We start from the raw sequence: 12,457 nt of genomic DNA, 5'->3' as shown, positions 1-12,457 counted from the left end.
ACCAACTCCCGGAGTTCACTCAGACTCACATCCATCGAGTCAGTGATGCCATCCAGCCATCTCATCCTCGGTCGTCCCCTTCTTCTCCTGCCCCCAATCCCTCCCAGCATCAGAGTCTTCTCCAATGAGTCAACTCTTCGCATGAGGTAGCCAAAGTACTGGAGTTTCAGCTTTAGCATCATTCTTTCCGAAGAAATCCCAGGGCTGATCTCCTTCAGAATGGACTGGTTGGATCTCCTTGCAGTCCAAGGGACTCTCAAGAGTCTTCTCCAATACCACAGTTCAAAAGCATCAATTCTTCGGCACTCAGCTTTCTTCACCATCCAGCTCTCACATCCAGACATGACCTTTGGAAAAACCATAGATGGACCTTTTTTGGCAAATTAATGACTCTGCTTTTGAATATGCTATCTAGGTTGGTCATAACTTTTCATCCAAGGAGTAAGCGTCTTTTAATTTCATGGCTGCAGTCACCATCTGCAGTGATTTTGGAGTCCCCCCAAAAATAAAGTCTGACACTGTTTCCACTGTTTCCCCATCTATTTCCCATGAAGTGATGGGACTGGATACCATGATCTTCATTTTCTGAATGTTGAGCTTTAGGCCAACTTTTTCACTCTCCTCTTTCACTTTCATCAAGAGGCTGCCATAAGGGTGATGTCATCTGCATATCTAAGGTTATTGATATTTCTCCCAGCAATCTTGATTCCAGCTTGTCCTTCTTCCAGCCCAGCGTTTCTCATGATGTACTTTGCATAGAAGTTAAATAAGCAGGGTGACAATATACAGCCTTGATGTACTCCTTTTCCTATTTGGAACTAGTCTGTTGTTCCATGTCCAGTTCTAACTGTTGCTTCCTGACCTGCATATAGGTTTCTCAAGAGGCAGGTCAGGTGGTCTGGTATTCCCATCTCTTTCAGAATTTTCCACAGTTTATTGTGATCCACACAGTCAAAGGCTTTGGCATAGTCAATAAAGCAGAAATAGATGTTTTTCTGGAACTCTCTTGCTTTTTCGATGATCCAGTGAATGTTGGCAATTTGATCTCTGGTTCCTCTGCCTTTTCTAAAACCAGCTTGAACATCAGGAAGTTCATGGTTCACGTATTGCTGAAGCCTGGCTTGGAGAATTTTGAGCATTACTTTACTAGCTTGTGCGGCTGCTACTGCTGCTAAGTCGCTTCAGTCGTATCAGACTCTGTGTGACCCCATAGATGGCAGCCCACCAGGCTCCCCCATCCCTGGGATTCTCTAGGCAAGAATACTGGAGTGGGTTGCCATTTCCTTCTCCAATGCATGAAAGTGAAAAGTCAAAGTGTCTGACTCAGTCGTGTCCGACTCTTAGCGACCCCATGGACTGCAGCCTACCAGGCTCCTCCGTCCATGGGATTTTCCAGGCAAGAGTACTGGAGTGGGGTGCCATTGCCTTCTCCAACTAACTAGCTTGTAAGATGAGTGCAATTGTGCTTGAGCATTCTTTGGCATTCACTTTCTTAGATCACTTTATTTCTAACCAATCCATTTAAAGATCAAGATACTTAACATCTCTATAGCTTCTCTTGATCCTTGGAATAAGCCACCACCCTTTTTCATGCCCCCTGGCCTTTTTACCACCAGATGTATGGGTTTAAGATTAAGGATCACCAGTTGCTTTTTCCTCAGGAATATGGAACAGAATCTGGACCTGAGTGCTGATTATTTATCAGACTAAAGACACATTACAAGAATTTAGGACAACAGAGTAGGATGTTTACCGACTGGGTTCTCAGAGTTCTACACTGACTGCCTAGTAATTTCTAGCTCAGCCTCACTTTCTAAGATAGCTTACACTGTCTATAGATGCAGTTCAGTTCAGTTCAGTCGCTCAGTCATGTCTGACTCTTTGCGACCTCATAAATTGCAGCAGGCCAGGCCTCCCTGTCCATCACCAACTCCCGGAGTTCACTCAGATTCACATCCATCAAGTCAGTGATGCCATCCAGCCATCTCATCCTCTGTCGTCCCCTTCTCCTCCTGCCCCCAGTCCCTCCCAACATCAAAGTCTTTTCCAATGAGTCAACTCTTCACGTGAGGTGGCCAAAGTACTGGAATTTCAGCTTTAGCATCATTCTGTCCAAAGAAATCCCAGGGTTGATCTCCTTCAGAATGGACTGGTTGGATCTCCTTGCAGTCCAAGGGACTCTCAAGAGTCTTCTCCAACACCACAGTTCAAAAGCATCAATTCTTCGGTGCTCAGCCTTCTTCACAGTCCAACTCTCACCTCCATACATAACCACAGGAAAAACCATAGTCTTGACTAGACGGACCTTAGTCGGCAAAGTAATGTCTCTGCTTTGAACATGCTATCTAGATTGGTCATAACTTTTCTTCCAAGGAGTAAGCGTCTTTTAATTTCATGGCTGCAATCACCATCTGCCATGATTTTGGAGCCCAAAAAAATAAAGTCTGACACTGTTTCCACTGTTTCCCCATCTATTTCCCATGGAATGGTGGGACCGGATGCCATGATCTTTGTTTTCTGAATGTTGAGCTTTAAGCCAACTTTTTCACTCTCCTCTTTCACTTTCATCAAGAGGCTTTTTAACTCCTCTTCACTTTCTGCCATAAGGGTGGTGTCATCTGCATATCTAAGGTTATTGATATTTCTCTTGGCAATCTTGAGTCCAGCTTGTCCTTCTTCCAGCCCAGTGTTTCTCATGATGTACTCTGCATAGAAGTTAAATAAGCAGGGTGACAATATACAGCCTTGATGTACTCCTTTTCCTATTTGGAACTAGTCTGTTGTTCCCTGTCCAGTTCTAACTGTTGCTTCCTGACCTGCATATAGGTTTCTCAAGAGGCAGGTCAGGTGGTCTGGTACTCCCATCTCTTTCAGAATTTTCCACAGTTTATTGTGATCCACACAGTCAAAGGCTTTGGCATAATCAATAAAGCAGAAATAGATGTTTTTCTGGAACCCTCTTGCTTTTTCAATGATCCAGTGGATGTTGGCAATTTGATCTCTGGTTCCTCTGCCTTTTCTAAAACCAGCTTGAACATCAGGGATTTCATGGTTCACGTATTGCTGAAGCCTGGCTTGGAGAATTTTGAGTGTTACTTTACTAGCATATGAGATGAGTGCAATGGTGCAGTAGTTTGAGCAATCTTTGGCATTGCTTTTCTTTGGGATTGGAATGAAAACTGACCTTTTCCCATCCTGTGGCCACTGCTGAGTTTTCCAAATTTGCTGGCATATTGAGTGCAGCACTTTCACAGCATCATCTTTCAGGATTTGAAACAGCTCGACTGGAATTCCATCACCTCCACTAGCTTTGTTCGTAGTGATGCTTTCTAAGGCCCACTTGACTTCACATTCCAGGATGTCTGGCTCTAGATGAGTGATCACACCATCGTGATTATCCGGGTCGTGAAGATATTTTTCGTATAGTTCTTGTGTGTATTCTTGCCACCTCTTCTTAATATCTTCTGCTTCTGTTAGGTCCATACCATTTCTCTCCTTTATCGATCCCATCTTTGCATGAAATGTTCCCTTGGTATCTCTAATTTTCTTGAAGAGATCTCTAGTCTTTCCCATTCTGTTCTTTTCCTCTATTTCTTTGCATTGATCACTGAAGAAGGCTTTCTTATCTCTTCTTGCTATTCACTGGAACCCTGCATTCAGATGCTAATATCTTTCCTTTTCTCCTTTGCTTTTCGCTTCTCTTCTTTTCTCAGCTGTTAGTAAGGCCTCCCCAGACAGCCATTTTGCTTTTTTGCATTTCTTTTCCATGGGGATGGTCTTGATCCCTGTCTCCTGTACAATGTCACGAACCTCATTCCACAGTTCATCAGGCACTCTATCTATCAGATCTAGGCCCTTAAATCTATTTCTCACTTCCACTGTATAATCATAAGGGATTTGATTTAGGTCATACCTTAATGGTCTAGTGGCATATCTGTCTAAATAAACCTGCTTTCACTTTACCAGGGCTGGCTCTTGAATTGTTTACTTTAGAAACCTCGGACCCCACTTGGCAGCCCATCCCACCTGAGGGGCTCGCGTGACACCTGGGGCCTGATCTTCCACTTGCACTCTACTCTTTCCTGCAACAACATGGAGTTCTTCCATGTTGTGAGTTTTCAGTGTTCTCCCTTCTAATCCAAGCTCTCTCTGAGGATCAGAGCTGAGGTGTGGTCTTCCTGAAGTATTAGTCTGATTATGACATCAGCCAATTAAAACAATACCTGACCTGGTAGGAACCAGGCTGCATGGCAGGACATGAGCAGTGGGTGTAATTGTCAACTAAAAATGATGTACAACTTGAAAGTTGAGATTGAAGTATTATTTGTGCCAAAATGAGGACTGCACCCAGGCAGGCAGCACCTCAGAGAGCTCTGAGAGACGGCTCCAAAGAGGTAGTGTGGAAAGGTGAATATATAAGGTTTTGGTGAAGGGGGAGTTCAATGTGCGGGGGAGTATGTAATTTCCTCGGTTCTGTCTCGTCAGAACAAAAAGTTGAAGTGACAGACCAGCGTTACAGCCTTCAGACAGACCAGTGTTAACAGCCCTCGGACAACCAGTGTTACAGCTCCGTGTTACAGCTCATTTTTATTTAGAAAGTAAAGGAAAAAACATCCTCGAGGTGTGAGGGCAAGCTGACCCAAAAGACGCAAAGAGAAGAGAAGCTCCGGGCTCAATTTTGGCTCCTCTTTTTATATGATTTTTCTCCTCCCCCTGGGCCTGCCTTATGTAAATTGAGCTAGCCAATGCTGTTTGCTTCACCTGAGGTCCTCACTCCAGTCCTCAGACCTTCCTTTGTTCTATTTTCATTGACTTTTCCCTTCCTTGTCTTTTAGCCACCGCCATTCTGGACTCCTTTTTCCTATTCTAACTACCTATCAAATGTAATCAAGCTTCCTTTACATTAGGCTTTCTCCTAGTCATGAGGATCTGATGTCACCATGAACAGATTTAGTGCTTTTCTAGATATGAGGAGATGCAGGGATTGAGATCATAAAATCTGTTCCTAAAAATATCCAGACATCTAAAGACGTGTCCCATCAGATTCCCTGGAGCACAGAGCACCTCATTCACCCTGAACTCCTTCAAGAGGTGTTAAAGGTCAACAGCTGCAGCAGCACAGGGTTCAGTCTCCACAGAGGCAGATGGCAAATGCCCTTGTTGTTACTGTCGTTTAGTAGTTGGCAAATGCTCTTGGCAAGTGCCAATTCGTAGTTGACAAAATCAAACACTCCCCTCGCCCATCCCTGAGAAAATTGTCTCCATGAAACTGGTTTCTGGTGCCAAAAAGGGTTGGGAACAAATGAGTTAAAAAACCTTCAAGGGTTCCCCTAGTAAAATTCAGCACCTTTAGCTTGTCATGAGCAAATTCACAATCTTGATTCAATGTACTTCTTCTTTAATCTCAACCCACAGATACTATACCCTCAAAACCCAAACTTCAAGGATATCTTATTCTCTCTTTTAAGCCTGGGCAGTTGCAGACACTGGTCCTTAGCCCAGAGCATGGGAAGGGGAGGGGCCCTTCCTCCTTCTAGGCCAGAAGCTCCTGCTCACCTTTCAGTTCCATAGAGAATACTCTTGCTTTCCAAACCCTTCTCTGACTCTCATCTCCCTTCCTTTTGTGTCACCTGAAGGTCAGTGTCCCTCTGTGAAGTCCCGCTGTCCCGCTCAATTTCTGGATCAAGGCACTGACCGCAAAGCTGAGGTGAAACTGCACCTGAGGGCTTTCTTCTCACTACTTTTCAGAAATTTTAAGTCCTCTGAGGACAAGACTTAGTCTGATAGGATTTTTTTTTTTTTTTTTTTAACTTTCTAGTACTTAGTGCTGCCTGGAACACAGGAGGGGTCCAACAACTGCTAACTGAACCAGTGACTCAATCTCATCATCTCTTCCAGCCTGAAAGTTGAAACTCTGCCACAAAGATTCACAGCCTCCTCACCTCCAGGGGAAAGTCTACCTTTCAGCTCCTCAAGGACGGAGGTAACTCCTACCTGAAGACTAAAAGTCTCCTCAGTCTTCTTTTAAATTTAAATTAGATGGTTAGGGGAGGGGCATAAGTATAAATACCCCCAAGAGATTTCAGAGATTATCTGTGAATTGACATTAACCTTTCCACAATATCTGCTTTCTTCTGCCTGTATAGGTCAACCAGGAGAAGGTGAGTGAGACCAAGTTTTTAAGTTATAAATAACATAGTATTTCTAATTGCTTTTTAATATATATACTTCAAGTACTAAACAAAAAGCACTGAATTTTTTTGCTAGCTTAAAGAGTGAAAATACTTGTTTTATGAACATTTAGTTTGCCAGTAAGTCAGATGAATTTGAAAAAAAAATGCAAATACTTTAAAAACATTCTACCTTGTAGATTCTATTGAACTGTGAATTAGATAATTTTTAAACAAAACTATTCTTTGAGTTAAAGTTTTTGATCAAAGCCTACTCAAACCAAAAACATTTTCAAAATAAAATTCTGCAGTCTTTGAACAAACCTGGAAGTAAAGCAAAGTGAAAATTTTGCTAATTAGAGAGGAACAGCTTTTAGTGGAAATGTGCTAAGGTATGTATGCTGTTGAGAAAAGTAAGATTTTTGAAAATTGAAACATTTTCTGTGATAAGAACACATACTTTAAAAATTTCCTCAGTTTGTCTTGGTTATGCTGGACTGTGCAATTTCTTAGCCTTGGCAATTTATCTCTCTGGATAAATGTAACATAAACAGGCATGTCTGATTTGGAAACTTCTGTGAAAGTCAATACTTAGGAGAGTTCTACAGCAAAGGATTATTCCAGAAGAATTAACTGCTGTGAGTTAGATCTCTAATTTGTCAAAGACAGTAATCTTAGAATTATTCTTAGCTTATTAACGGTTCCCAAAAGGGCTTCTGGCCTTCCCAGGTGGCCCAGAGGTAAAGAATCTGCCTGCAATGCAGGAGATATGGGTTTGATGCCTGGGTCAGAAAGATCCCCTGGAGGAAGAAATGGCAACCCACTCCACTATTTTTGCCTGGAGAATCTCGTAGGTAGAGGAGCCTGGTGGGCTACAGTCCATGGGGTCCCAAAGAGTCTGAGTGAGCAACTGAGCATACACCCACATGTGATGTCTTACCACTGTTAATCGCATATATATATATATATATTTTTTTCATCTCAGATGTAGTATTTCTCATATCTAGCAATTTAACTTGGTTCTTTCTACAATTTACATTTCTTTTCTGCAACCTTGAGCATATTAAGTATACTTTTAATAGCTGTTTTAATGTCTTATCTACTGACTATGTCATTTCTGCATCTGCATCTTGGTTTTCTTCCTATTGGTACTGAGACAACATGTTTTACTGCTTAATTGTTTGTCTGGTAATTCATGATCAGACACCAGTGCTGTCAATTATGTGCTATAGGATGTTAGAATATTTTAAGATTTCTTTAAATATGTTTCGGTTTCAGTTCTAAAATGCAGTTAAATTGTTTGAAATCCATTTGAACTTTTTGAGGCTTATCGCTCTATCAGTGTAAGTAGCTAAATAGTCTGTTTAATCTGACTTTGATTATAACCAAATACCTAAAAAAAAAAAGTGGATCTGAGAGCGAATCCAGTTCCCTTTATTCAATCATGGCCAGACGTAGAAATTCATCCAATATCTTTTTTGATAGCAGTTCCATGAGAACACTTAAGTTCACTTGTCAACTTTCAAGCACGCAGTGCTGTTAACTGTAGTCACCATGCTCTCCATTAGATGCTCTACACGCATCTACATTAGTTAGAGAGGGAACTCACCCATCTTATAACTAAGAGTTTGTACCCTCTGACCAACCTCTCCCTATTTCCTCCACCCAGGAGCCACTGGCTACCACCACTGTTTCTATGAGTTCAGTTATTTTCTTTTGTTTTTGCCATGCCACATGGCTTCTGGGATCTTAGTTCCTCCAGCTGGGTGGAATCCAGGCCCTAAGCAGTGAAAGCACCTAGTCCTAAACATTGGATGGGGGAATTTCCTACAGTGTCTTTTAAAATTCTCTCCACATGCATGTGTGCTAAGTCACTTCAGTCCAACTCTATGTGACCCTATGGACCGTAGCCCTCCAGGCTCCTCAGTCCATGGGATTCTCCAGGCAAGAATACCAGAGGGGGTTGCCATGCCCTCCTCCAGGGGATCTTCCCAACCCAGGGATCAAACTCCTGTCTCCTATGTTTCCTGCATCTGCAAGCAGGTTCTTTACCACTGGTGCCTCCGCACGCACAACCACGTAGCAAGTCAAATGAAATCAAGTGACATTTCTTAGAATGAACTTCATGGAAATGATTGTGACTGAAAACTGCACACATTTTTGTTTAGAATTTTGTTGCCCCCTAACTTGCAGACTCTCGAGGGGCAATTCACAAACAATTCAAAGGATGAGTTCAACCCTTCAACCCCAGCAAGAAGGGCTCTTGGGTGAAAGTACTGATGCAGGTAGTGGTTGCTTGCCTGCTCAGTTGCGTCCAACTCTCTGTGACCCCATGGACTGTATGCAGCCTGCATGCACCTCTGTCCATGGGATTTCCCAGGTGAGAATACCGGAGTGGGTTGCCATTAGGCTGCTGATAAGCAGAACTGCACTTAACAGGAATGGCTAATGGCTTCTGCAGGGCAGGTTTGCTGTGCGCTGAATTAGCCCAGTGCAGACCTAACTGTAGCTGAAAGCAAGCCTGTAACACAGCTTAGCCTCACCTATCCTCTACAAATAAGAGAAATCAGACTGAAATGTCTTGGTAGAGTTTCTCAACATGAAGTCCTTGCTTCTTTATTGGTAAACACTGAATTTTGTGCATTTTTCTGGATCAGAGTGTCTGTAGCTATAAACAAATTCTAGGAGGGAATAATCTCTTAAAATGGTAAAATCTAGAGTTTGTAACAGGAACTCTATTTCTGTAGATACAGGGTGTCCCACCCAACCAGAAAATTGAAAGTTTTTTACCTAAACTTCAACCTGCATATAGGTCTTTATCCTTCATCTGCCTGTTTATTTTGAATAATAAATACTGAATTAATTTTGTTGTTGCTTAGTATTCAAATAAAACCATGTGATTGATATTAACTTAACACTTAAAAATATTTAAAGGTTTCTAGCTTATAGTGTGGAGAAGGCAATGGCACCCCACTCCAGTACTCTTGCTTGGAAAATCCCATGGATGGAGGAGCCTGGTAGGCTGCAGTCCATGGGGTCGCTAAGAGTCGGACACGACTAAATGACTTCACTTTGACTTTTCACTTTCATGCATTGGAGAAGGAAATGGCAACCCACTCCAGTGTTCTTGCCTGGAGAATCCCAGGGACTGGGGAGCCTGGAGGGCTGACGTCTTTGGGGTTGCACAGAATCGGACATGACTGAAGTGACTTACCAGCAGCAGCAGCTTATGACCCCTGGTGTTGTTTTGAAAAACATGCAGATTGCTATTCTTATCTCTTATCTTTAAGACCATCCACTGATGTTAGCTGGGGCTTCCCAGGTGGCTCAGTGGTAAAGAATCTGCCTGCCTGAAGAGACATAGATTGGATTCATGGGTCAGGAAGATCCAGAGTATGGCAGGAGGAGGGTATGGCAACCCACTCCGGTATTCTTGTCTGGAGAATTCCATGGACAGAGGAGCCTGGCGGACTGCAGTACGTGGGGTCGCACGGGATTGGGCGTGAATGAAGCAACTTGGTATGCACATACACACACGTTTTGGAGATACACATAGCTCTAGTTCTTGCACTGTTGGGTGGTTCTAGCTGTATAACTTGAGTACACTGCTGTTTACTTATCTGCATCCCCACAAGGGGGCAATTATGCTTTTCCTATATCACTTTATCCTTGTCAGAGTGTCTGTTGCTGTTTGGTCACTTAGTCATGTCAGAGTGCCCGATCCCTGATAAATGTTTGCTGAGTGAATGAATAAACTAAATGAATCATCCATGAGTTAACAAAGGAAGCTTATTGTGAAGCATGTTAGACTTCTGGTATGAACTGTAGTTGAGAATCACTACTAGACATTGCAGTGTCAAAAGGATGCCCAGGAAGCTCCAAGCCCAACCCCTTGCTTTGTTTTCATGATCTTAGAGGCAGATAGACAGGGTTGGGGAAGAATAGCCTTTTACTGCTTTCAAGCTCTGTAGAATATAGTTTTTCAGTTTCCAAAATTGGCATTAATATCCTCAATCATCTCTCAGCTGAAGAAACAGTACATCTCAAGGATGATCTTTCTACTTTTGAATTCAAACAGCACTCTATTAGCCATCTTTTGAATTGTAGGGACACACCCAGCTGGCTGGCTACAGGCCATCACAACCTGAGTGTGGCTTATATTTACTGAGTCAAGAATAAATCTGCCTAGGCTGCTTTGTTGTTACAAGGAGACCAGTTATTTAATGCTCAAGTTCGAGTTCAGATACTCTGATTCCTCAGTTGGTCTTCATATTGTGACAGAGGGCAGCTTCCATGCAAGAACATGACAACACTGACTATGCAGTGATGGCAGTTTTGGCATAGGACATTATTTAATATTTGGGGATGATGCATTTTGTGGCTGGGGCAAAGCAATGCTGAAATGTGGTTGACTGAAACCATGCCTAGAAATTTCTGATTTTTGGCAAAATGCCACACATACTTTCTCCTGGTATCCAGCTTCTACATCGTCACCCTAAAAGTTTTCAATTGTAGACAAGAGAGAACATTTTATGAATGTGTTTAAAGACAATAGGTTTGTTTCTTTTCTGTCCTATATTTTAGACATGGACCTTAATGACTCTGTCTCCTTTTATTACTTACCTTTCAAAATAAAATTATACACCAAGGCTTTGCTGATAGAAGCATTTCTGGACAAATTTTCTTTGAGCTGAGTTCATGTTGACTAGGCAAGTTACAAAGCTACAAACTTAATACATTATCATTTGGTCTTCTTTTGGCCACACTGCAAGGCATGCAGGATCTTAGTTCCCTGACCAGAGATCAAGCCTGTGCCCCCTGCATTGGAAGTGCAGAGTGTTGACCGCTGGACCAGGGAAGTCCCCCAAAAGTTTCCTTTTAAAGTATATGTGTCTACTAATAATTCCCTTTATCTTGAGACAGTTGTCTTGCCATGACTTGTACTAGTGTCCTGGAAAGGTATTCTTATCAAGAGCTAACAAAAGTTTAAAAGTTAACTAATTATATAAATAGTATGCTATTACATTGGTTTTGAGAGAGCAATAATCAGCCCAAGACTGAGACAGCAAAAATGTGCCAATACAAAATTTTAATGCTATTTAGAATTTTAAACAGAATTTGAGGAAAAACAGCCACTTAAGCCTATGCCTATATATAAAGCACTCAGTGTGATACCTCATACATGTTTATTCCATTTTATCAGCTCCCTTTTTCTGAAATCAGTGGCATATCTATTAAATACATTTTTTATGAATTATTTTTTATTTTGAATTATAATGGATGTATAGTTTTATATTGTTATGTGTATAGCATGGTGATTCACAACATACTTCATTTATAATTATTATAAAATATTGGCTATATTCCTTCTATTGTACAATATATCCTTGTAGTTTATTTTATATATAGTAATTTGTGCCTTTTACTTTCCTATCCCTATACTGTCTCTCCTCCCTTCCAGCTCCCCCTGGTAACAACTAGTTTGGTCACTATATCTGTGTCTGCTGCTTCTTTTGTTATATTCACTAGTTTGTTGAATTTTTGATTCCGCATATAAGTGATATCATACAGTATTTGTCTTCCTCTGTCTGAATTATTTCACTTAGCCTGATACCCAAGTCCTGTTGCTGCAAATGGCAAAATTTCATTCTTTTTAATGGCTGGATAGTCTTCTATGTATCATATATCTATATACCACATCTTTATCCATTCATCTATTGGTGTACGTTTAGGTTGCTTCCATACCTTGGCAATTATAAATAATGCTGTTATGGACATGGGGGTGCATATATCTTTTTGAATTGTGTCTTTTTTTTGCAGGGGTTATGTACCCCCGAGTGGAATTGCTGGGTCATATAATGCTGCTGTTTTTAGTTTTTTGAGACACCTCCATACGGTTTTCCAAAGTGGCTGCATCATTTTAAGATCCCCATCAGCAACGTATTAAGAGTTCCAAATTTCTCCATACCCTTGTTATTGTCTTTGATTTTAGCCATTGTAACTGATGTGAAATGGCATCTTGTTGCAATTTTGATTTGCATTTCCCTAATAACTAACAAAATTGAACATATATTCATGTGCTTATTGGATAAGTGAATATTTTTGTTGAAATGTACATTCAAATCTCAGCCTACTTAAAACACTGGGTTCTTTTTTATTGAGTCGTAAGAGTTCACTATATAGCCTGGGTACTTGTTCTTATGTTCTCACCTTCTGTGTAATCTTTTCCATTTATGATGGTGTCTTTTGAAGCACAGTTTTTAATTTTGATGAGGTCCAATTTATCT

This window comes from Oryx dammah, unplaced genomic scaffold (assembly GCF_014754425.2).
Source record: "Oryx dammah isolate SB20612 unplaced genomic scaffold, SCBI_Odam_1.1 HiC_scaffold_19, whole genome shotgun sequence".
NCBI classification, from domain to species: Eukaryota; Metazoa; Chordata; class Mammalia; order Artiodactyla; family Bovidae; genus Oryx; species Oryx dammah.
Note: the sequence above shows the minus strand (reverse complement) of the source record.